Raw genomic sequence first — 8,597 nt, 5'->3', positions numbered from 1 at the left:
TGCAAGTTTCACAATTGCAGAAAGTGCCAAAACAAATTGAAGTCCACGGGCAGAACAAAGGGAACCAGCAGGTTATACAACCAGCAGGCTTGAAAGAAAAAAGAGAAAAGATGAGCAAAGGGAATCACTTTACAGAATCTGAAGGAAAAGAATGTTGGGAGGGTTATAAAACAACATGGTTAAAATGGACACAAATGTTTGATTTCCCTTTTCTGTATAGGATTAACAAAATAAACAAACTACACAAGGGCAGTGACAAATTATTTGCTCACAGGTGATACACAGACGTCTGGGGGACACACCAACCAGGTGAACCTCCCAGCTGGAACCGCACTGCTGTGACAGCAAGAAACATTGGAGCTGGACTGGGATCTGCTGTGTCCTGCAGAGGAATATCCTGACTATCCACACCCTCTTCCAATGTCCTTTGGAGCTCCAAGGGACACGGTGAGAAAGCTGACAGGGCCATGACAAAGCTGCTCGCTCCTGGGTCATCACTAAGGGCCCTGGTTACCAATAATTACTAACAGCGCTTCATAACCATCACGAGTTGTGTAGGTTTGAAACAGTTCTGTTGTGGGTGTGTTAAAGCAGGAAGATAAATCCATATTCAGGCAGGAATGAAAACATTTCCATTTGCTAACCCTAAACCACAGTGTGTGTGCACAAACACACTCATACACCCCGCAAACACACTTCATCCTAATGCTTTCCAAACACAGCATTGCTGCACAGTGCATCACGACTCCGGGGTGACTGTTCTGAACACTTTAGGACAAGGATTCTTTTTTCCCATCTCCAGCCTAAGAGTAACAATATTTGGCTTTTGCTCCTGCCTGATTTTGCTCAATGACAGTCAATTCCAATATTTGCAATTAGATGTAGGCCAGGCTTTTCAAAGGGGTGTTGAGTTTTCCTAGTCATCTAATAACCACAGCGAGCAGGCTGGACAGGTCTTCCTGGCCCTCAGAAAGGACTGAATATGCCCTCTCTGGGTTCCACTCCTCACCCTGCCCTCAACAGCCTTTTCATTTGCTTATTTCAGTGCTGGATCCACCCTGTACATGAAAGGCTTAGCAAGCCAGCATGCAAACCAGCAGAGGTTTTTGAAAAGGCCTTACATGCAGGCAGAGCTGCAGTTATCGTGGGTTTGGGTAACCCCCCAAACCCAACATCTCCCACTTCGCAAGGAGAGCAGTGACTCTGCTACCCCACAAGCACAGTTTGCCCTGAAATCACCTTGTAAGCATTCCTGCCTCAGTGACCCTCCCAGTGCTTTCTCAAAGCACTGTATTACAGGTGTGGAAGCATCACTGGACCACGAGCTCTGCATCCTTGCTCTGGAGTGAGAGCAGCAGGGTATGGTCTACCACTGCTGAGCTTCAAGCTGCTGCAGGTAGATTTCTACCATCAAAGTGGTTCCTCTATCTCTGTATTACATTGTAGTCACTCTAATTTAAGAAGAGAGGAAGAAAAAAACCCCATGATTGGAGACTGATATTTTATGAAAGCAGAGATTCTCCCCCTCGGCCTGATACCATCTCCCACATCAGAGAAACCCCAACAGCCGTGGGCTTCCCATCCAGCCCTGGCTCCTAAATGGCAAAGCTGCAAACAAACTCTAAATTAGGCAGTGACTTCAGGTAAAAGCAGAATTACCACACACTTGTCAAGCAGCCAATTCAAAGCAGCAAGACCTGAGGAGGAGGCTGAATGTTTGATGGCTTTGCTGGCTTGATTGGCTGCCACAATGCCCAGGATGACCGATGACACTTTCTTGGGCAGGAGCCATCTCCTGCAGGGCCCACACCCCGAGCAGAGGCTCTGTCAGAGCAGCTGGCTCCTGCAGCGGGTTTGCTGCTTGGATCTTTGCTCCTTCCCGACTTCTAAAACAGGTCCTACTTGTAGTGGGGGGTGGGGGGGCTTGGTGTGTCTCTAGTATTTATAATTACACATTTATTGAGCTTGTGCAATCCAAACTGCAGCTTCAGGCCAAAAGTTCATTGCTAGAGGGGTTCAATAAAGAATTTCCTCCTGAGAATGGAGAATTACATCACTTGCCAAGTGTGTCAGGCGGTTTTCCAGGCTCCTGTTGGGCCACACCCATTTTGACTACTCCAGTGGCTGGATACTGAACATGCCTGGCCACATCCTTAAGGTCCACTGGATTAACCGTGTCTGTAAGTTCTAGACACCAGAAAACTGAGTAAGGTTGTCATACAGCCCTTCCTGTCACGGCCTGCAGGATCCCAGAACAGCTAAAGCATGTCAATGCATAAGGACAAAATTGGATTTGCAAGCAGCAGACAGTTTACTGTTGACTGTTTTGCACATATAACCCTAAAATATCAGACCTTTCTATGCACATTTCATCACACAGGCAAGTCTGTGGTGACAATAATGACATTTTTTCTGATGGAATGCTAAATAACCTCAGGGACACATCACCTACCATGCTGGAGACAGTGCCTACATTATAAAATGATGGTTCCTGCCCCAAAGAGTTCAGTCTCTGTTCAGGATGATGCCCTGTTTCTTTGTATTATTCTGATAGCAGCGTGAAGGCTGAAAACTTGATAATGTATTATCATCTCACACTCAGAGAAACACAAACACCGTTCCTTCCATATGCCATTATGTCTCTCCATACAAAACACACATGCCTGAACACCCTGAAGTTAAGAAAACAGTTCCCCTCTAATGCTCTTAGGTGATATTGCACTGCCATGACAATTACAGAATAATCCTAATGCAAACAAGCTAAACCAGAACTCTTACACAGACAGTTTTAGTTTATTATGGAGTCTGATACCACTGTTGGTAGTAAACCAGGGGAATGAGACTAATTTTGTTGGCATACCGAGGTTCATGTAAGTAAAAATGCTCTTCCTTAGCCTTTCTGTATCAGCTCCCTTGATGACCTCACTGTGATAAGCCATGCAGGGCAATAAACAATTCTGCAGGTGGGGAAACCGGGGCAAAAACTCGCAGGCCTTTCAGGGCATCACACGGTGAGTGGAAATGAAGGCACTGAGACCGAACTGCTGCCAGTGTCTGAACTCCACTTGCTGACCACCTCAGAGGGGAGCACGGGCATATGGGCTGATTATGAGAAGCAAGTTACAGGAAGACATGGATTTTAGTAGAAGAACAGACTGGAGTGAAGGGATTAACGTGATTTAATGGGTCACTTGGGGAGGAGAATTGGCAAACATAAATACAATCCTATTCAAAGATATTTAGCAGATGAACCAGGCCCCGACTGTAGACAGACACCTGCACTGCTGTAGATATCAGATCCCTTTTCCCCCAAAGAAACTACCACTTCAGTGTCCACAATCCTCAATGCTCCTGCACTCTAAAAGGAGCAAGGACCACACAAATGCTATTTGGGGATATACAAACAGCACAGGCCGGTGATTTCTGCCCAAATCTGCATAACCTCCCCTGCTCAAACCCTGATGAAAGAGCATCCTCAGCTCCCACTGCCCAGGGGTAAACTGCACATACTGAGAGCCCTGCAATATGAGGCACAGGAGCATGGGTATGTTAAGGATTACTCCAACTCCAGGACCTTCATTCAATGTAAGGATCTCGTGCAGTTCCAAAGTTCCCGGAGCCAAAAGCCCGAAATAACACAGTTTTTTCATTCCCCATGTTGCACAGCCTGGAGCCAGTCTGGTGTCTGGGATAATGGCCAGTAATGTTTCTGAATGTTTTTCAGGTCCTGCCAGAGGTTTTGAGCTCAGCAGATCCCCATGACAGGCACACATCTTCTTGTGATTTGAGACTGGCTCAGTGGAGCCGAGGCGGGCAGCATCACCTGCCGTGTCAGCCCCTAACACAGGGCACGGCAGCCATGTCAGACATCCATCTGCTCTAAAGAAAATGATCACTGAAACGTTCTGTCAGTCTTTAAACCTACTCACTGTGGCACAGCTTAGCTGGAGAACCCCCTGAAATCCATGGCAGTGTTTTCAGAGACAGACATATATGCAAACTCAAGAGACAGGGCTGGAAGGAGCCTCCAAATATAAATCACATTGTTGCTGACCAATAACTGTGCCAGACCACCTTAAATGGACACTGTGCCCATCTGCTCTTCCCCTCTCCTCCCCCACACCTCCTCCCTCAGGGTTGTAAACCATCCTGCAATATTTAAAGTAGCATTGTTCACCTCCCTTCCCAAGCCCCTGGACCATTTGAGTGGCTATGTATTCTCTCTGTGCTGTTTGTTATTCCTGAGGACATGCACATTGCTGAACATACTAATAAAAATTTCATAAAAGAGGTTGCCAAAGGGGTGTCTGTGAGGGGATTTGTAAAGCTCACTCACACACACGTACACCCCACACTCACTCGCTCTCCATTCACCATTAAGAAAGGGCTGCAGCAGGCAAAAGCAAGAACCTCTGTACAACAAAAAGAAATGCTCTGCTCCTGAATGGGACCGGGCAGGCTTAGGTAACAGAGCAGAGATCTGTATCACCAGTGATTGAATAGAAGCGAACACAGAAGAGTGTTCCTTTGCAACCCCCAGCAAGTTAAGTGAAAGGCAAGAGGAACTAGCAAGAAAATGCCTGTACAAGGCACGCCAGGATAATAGTGCTGTGTGTGCATGTTGGTGCGCTGCCTGCTTACTCATCCACAGCGTGCCTGCTTGTACCTTTCCCGAGTGCACATTAAAAAGACAAGGAGTAACACTGCCTGGAAATGTATTTGGGAAGAGTACGCTTCCCCCCGCCCCCGCCCGCTTCCTTTTTAACAGCTTTAGTGCCGGGCCGTTGGCTCTGGAGACTGAAATCTCAGCCATCCCCTGTGAGCTGCGCGGAACGCGACAGCCGCTCTGAGCCGCGTGTGCCACCGTCCTGGGATGGATCTGCCTGCAACTGCCGGGGGTATCTGCCAAGACTGCCAGCACCAGCCTGATATCCCCACAGGTTTTGGGATGTGGAAGACCGAGACCTTCCAGCTTCACCTCCTTTAAGGTGACCAAGCACCCTGAATTCCCTGCCGGTTCTTACTGCTAACGACTTTAGCTTAGGATTGCTATCCTTCCTTTATAATGCTCGTAGTCTGCAGCCCGGGACTCGGCAGTGCAGCACTGGCTGGTACTTAACTCCGAGCATGTACAGGTTTTATAAAGAGCTACAGCACAGTGTGAAGCACTGAGCAAAACCATGAGCCTCACGACCATGAGCCTCACGGATTGTCCTGCCTCAAAACTCATCAGGATTAGGTCTCATATGACTGGAGGCATCCAGGAAAGCTAAGGTGCTAAGGAATGGTTTCTGCTGAATTGATTTTTTTTTCCCTTTGCATCTTTCCCTGCGTGGTCAGGCTTCTGCTCAGCAGATTTAACACTCACTTTTCAACAACTCCCGATTGTTAACTCAGATTTGCTGGGCAGGACACGGGATTTAAAAATCCCTCTGAAAACTCTCTAACCTGGTCTGTGTGCCGTATTCAGCAGATGCTCTGCTCCACCTCTGAGCAACTTCTGTATTGGTGGTGAAGTCACAGGCATTTTATCTGAGCTCTATCTCTGTCCCCTGAATTGAAAGCCCAGTATAAATGTATGTCATTATAATAAACACAACAAGAAAAGAAACAAAACCCTCACGAGATCCACAAACGCATTTTTTGACTGTACTCAAAAGGTAGAGCATTTATAGAATTGTAAATAAATGACCCAGTGAAGTCAGAGTCTTTGTTAAGCCAGACATTAGGAAATCATTGGAAGGCAGGTTATTGCCCTCACAGCGAGTAACAGCCCGTGTGGAATGGTTATGGCACAGCATTCACTTACACATTAGGGATGTTTTTATTGTAACACATATTTACAGGCTTCATGATCTGTCTTGTAAATACATATTAAGGAAATGTAAGTTGTCAGCTTTCGGAGCTGGGCCTTAAATAGTCTGCCAGTTTTACCCTGGATGCACAGGGAGAGTCTCACAGGATGGAAGGCTTTCTTTGTAGTTGCCACAATGGGAAACACCCAGAAAGGAGACACCCAGCAAGTATTTAAGCAAGCAGCAAGTTTAAGGAAACCAATTGTCCTAACATTTAGGAAGAAAACTTAAAGAAGATGTGATGAGGCCTGTTCCACTGAAATATATTGATAGAGATGTGGGCATTTGGGTGGGCTGGTGGTCGGGTTCCTGAACCTCCAAGGATTTTTGTGTAACACCAGGACGCTGTTTCTGCTCAGTTTTCCACCCAAGGCTCATGCCCAATCTACTGCTGGACCACAGCAAGCATCAACAATTCTTGCAAGGCAAACAGATCCACGCTGCGTGAGGTGCCTTGGCCACAATTTTACTCATGTGCAAGAATTTATTCACTGAGAAGAACAAATTCTTTTCTAGATTACCATCTGTATGTGCTGAATATTCCATATCCATTCACCAGCTCAGCAAGCTCCACGTGTGTATATTTAAATACAAAATGTACAGATGTTCACTGTAATTTGCCTTGCTGAACATCATGCCTATTTAAACCATTTTGAAGGTCAAATATATTTTAATATTTTGGCAAATGCCTTTGGAACCAACTTAATTAAACACCCAGTTAAATTGGGCAGTAAGTTTTCCTCAAAAATGCTTACAACAACTAGTCTGAACAATTAGCTACAGGCTGAGACCGATGCAGCTGCAGAACTGGAGCTGGGGTGCCGGTGCTGTGCCAGGCCTGCAGTGAGATCTGGGGGGTGCCTGCCCTGCACTCCTGGCACACAGTGGGGACGAGGAGCAACAGCAGAAGGTACCAAGGCAGAGCACAGCAAAAGAAGTAAAACCTGCAGATTTTAAAAGGTGAACAAGCAACAAAGCTCAGCAACGCTCTAAACCTACGGGCAGCTCATCTACAAAGTCTCCAAGGATCAGTGTCACGAGCATCACACGAGTGTTCAGGTAAATGAAGTATCAGGGCTCCCAGGAACGGAGCTGAGAGCTGGGACTGGAACTCAGTTGTTGGTGGAAGAAACGGCCTTCATGTGACACAGATCCATAGACAATGTGTGCTCCTCTCCTGGTGTCCATATGTGACAATGCAGATGCCCTGCTTTGCTCCAGCAGACACCTTTTGCATGTCAGCAGGAGTTTGTGCAGGGTTTCCACGTGGAATGTACATCTTATTTTCACACGTCAGCTCAACAGCAGGCATGAACAGCAGATTGCAGGCACATGTGCACACGCATGTGTTCTTGTGAAATACTCTGGCAAGTATGCAAGCTTAAGGAAAATGTTCTGTCAGACATTATGTTGACAGATGTAGATGCAATGCCTCTTCCAACTTACAGAAACCAGTCCAGACATCATCTTTCCATACACAAAGCCAAAACCGGAGTGTTAAAATTCAGCATTGACATCACATCCAATATTTTAATTGTTATCACTTGACCCTTTGGTCCACGCTTGTTCAAGGCAGCTTCCATTTTATTAATATCTCAGCGCACTGTGTGACACAACTTGAGTGTGTCCTAATTTAATTTTAATTAGTGCCGACTTTTGCTTTCCTCACTAATGAAACAGCGCTCATTACGAAGTGTAATTGAAGACCCCTAGAGGGAGGGGTGCCTGGAGACCTCATTGTGTTGGTACCCGGCATCCTGCCCAATAAAATTCCCTTCTGAACGAAAGCAGTTTTATCATTAATTCATCCTGCAGGGGGGCGAACTCGCTGCCAGCCGCTGAGTTCATACTGCTCTTAGGAAGAGCCCAGAGCCTGTTTGTTTTCTCCAAAGAAACAATTCCAATTTTCTAATGACTAAAATACTTACATCGTAAATCCTTCGGTCTCGTTGTTAAAAGTATCTTTGAACACGGGCTCTTATGAAAGTATGCCTCTTCATTAGAAGCAGACTATTCATGAACTTTTTTGTGTGTGCTTTTAATTGAGCTTGAATGATACAAATATTGAGTTGTGGTTAACTCCATTTAAAAAAAAAAGGAGAGAGGGGGAGAAGGAAACGTGCTCTGTTTACAAGCACTCTAAGGTGACCCGGGCAATCACAGTAAGAATCAAATGAACTGAGAGGAGCAGGCCAGGCAGGTGGTTAAGTGACCAGCTTTGGATGCACACACGGACTGGTGCAAGGAAGGAGGTCTGGATGCCCAGAGCACCCCCAGACTCTCGGATTCTTTGCTCCATAGGTGTTGTAATCATGGTAACAGCAGAGAAGAGTTCGTCAGATGACTGCACTTACAATGTTTATGGAAGACTCAGGCTTTTTGTAATTTTGACTTCAAAAGTTTCCCCTCTCAGTTCCCTGACAGAACACAGGACTGCCATTGCGCTCTCTGAGTAACGACAAAGTATTTACCACAGGCATTTGTTCAGGGACAGTTACTGCGCTTCAGATTCACCTTCTGTGTCAGTTCAGGCCAAGACTGGATCTTGCCAAGCCTCTACACCAGGACAGGACAGAGCAAACCGGGGCCTCCAAGTTTATCAGAGCTCTCACCACATCACCACTCCAAACACGGGAAATGGGAGGGTTTGTGTGGCCTTGAGTCTGGGCAGCTGGCACCGTGTCTTGTGGAAGCTGAGGGTGCCAACAGAGACACAAATCTGTCCAGGAAGGGGAGACAGAT

Source organism: Empidonax traillii, unplaced genomic scaffold (genome assembly GCF_003031625.1).
Source record: "Empidonax traillii isolate 1590-97213 ecotype Southwest subspecies unplaced genomic scaffold, ASM303162v1 scaffold338:size1951571, whole genome shotgun sequence".
Lineage (NCBI taxonomy): Eukaryota > Metazoa > Chordata > Aves > Passeriformes > Tyrannidae > Empidonax > Empidonax traillii.
The sequence above is the reverse complement of the archived record's forward strand: the minus strand, read 5'-3'. Positions refer to the sequence as shown.